Genomic DNA, 1,488 nt, shown 5'->3' with positions numbered 1-1,488 from the left:
ATGCAGTTATATGCGTGGCCAGGGAGTTTTCCATGAGGTCAATGGATTATCTAGAATTGATAGAAACTAGGTCCAAGGAAGTTGACAGTCGCAGAATAAAACAAGCTTATAGATGAAGACACCACCACATCCTTCCCGTTTGTTTTTGTCCTGTTTTCACAGTATAAATCGGCAATGTGACACAGGTGCTTGGTCTTAGAAGTGTGAGCTGCAACCGAGAAAGAGTATCTTCTACCTAACGTCCTTTACGAATTCCTTATCTGCTTCAAGGTTATCCCCTAGGTAGTATCTGTCCAGAGGCATGTCTCCCCTCAGTGACACGCAGACTCTTACATTCCTCCTAATTGGGATCCCTGGACTACGGAAGAGTCACATCTGGGCATCCATTCCTCTCTCCTTTGCGTATCTTCTCTCTTTCCTGGGTAACATTATAGTCCTCTTTTTTAAATCAAGACAGAGCAAAGCCTCCACAAGCCCATGCATTTCTTCCTTTCCACGCTCTCCGTCTCTGACCTGGGGCTGTCCCTCTCTTCCTTATCCACCACCTTGGGATTATTCTTGCTTGGAATTCATGAAATTCATGCAGCCGCATGCTTTGCCCTGGAGATTTTCATCCACCTGTTCACAGTCACTGAAGCTTCTGTGCTGACTGTAATGGCATTTGACCGATTCATAGCCATTCACAGCCCTTTGAAATACAGCACAATCCTAACCAGCTCCAGAGTTATCAAAATTGGGGTCTCTCTGACTCCCAAGAATGTTCTTTTGACCCTTCCGCTGCCCTTTCTCTTGCAAAGACTGAAGTACTGTCAACGAAACCTGCTCTCCCACTCCTACTGTTTCCATCAGGATGTCATGAAACTTGCCTGTTTTGACAATAGAATCAATGTTGTCTATGGGCTGTGCACTGCATTTTTTTACTATGTTGGATTTGGTACTTATTATCTTCTCCTACATAATGATCTTAAAGACAGTTCTGGGGATTGGAATCCCTAGAGAGCAGTTCAAAGCTCTCAACACCTGCTTTTCTCACATTTGTGCTGTGCTCATTTTCTGTGTCCTTGCTGAGTACAGCCATTCTCCACTGTTTTGCCAAGAATATGTCTCTAACCCACATCCTCATGGCTGAGGTTTTCCTCCTGGTACCACCCCTGATGAATCCCATTGTATATTGTGTGAAAACCTGTCAAATCCAAGAAAAGGTTTTGAGGAAACTTTGTTCAAAAAGAAGGTGATCCAAGGAAGAAGAAAGCAAATAAAGGTGCAGTAATCAAATAAAATGAATGTTTAGCTAGGATGAAGCATGATACACAGAACCATGTTGAATAGGAATGAGATGAATACCCCTTGTACCTCAGTCAGATGATGCTCAGGATTCTGGAATCATTTTTACCTCATTCAGAGATCAGAGGATAGATGAGTCCTGGTGTTCAGCATGGTGGCTATCCTTAGTGTCTGTTAGATAGCACACAGAGCAGATGTCTCATG

The 1,488-nt window shown here is 43.4% G+C and overlaps 1 pseudogene; it reads left to right on the top strand.

The window, feature by feature from the left end:
- The first annotated feature begins 301 nt into the window (after positions 1-301).
- Positions 302-1,235, top strand: LOC110320621 (annotated as a pseudogene).
- The last annotated feature ends 253 nt before the right edge of the window (positions 1,236-1,488 follow it).

Source organism: Mus pahari, chromosome 1 (genome assembly GCF_900095145.1).
Source record: "Mus pahari chromosome 1, PAHARI_EIJ_v1.1, whole genome shotgun sequence".
Lineage (NCBI taxonomy): Eukaryota > Metazoa > Chordata > Mammalia > Rodentia > Muridae > Mus > Mus pahari.
This window is presented reverse-complemented; position numbering and strand designations above follow the sequence as displayed.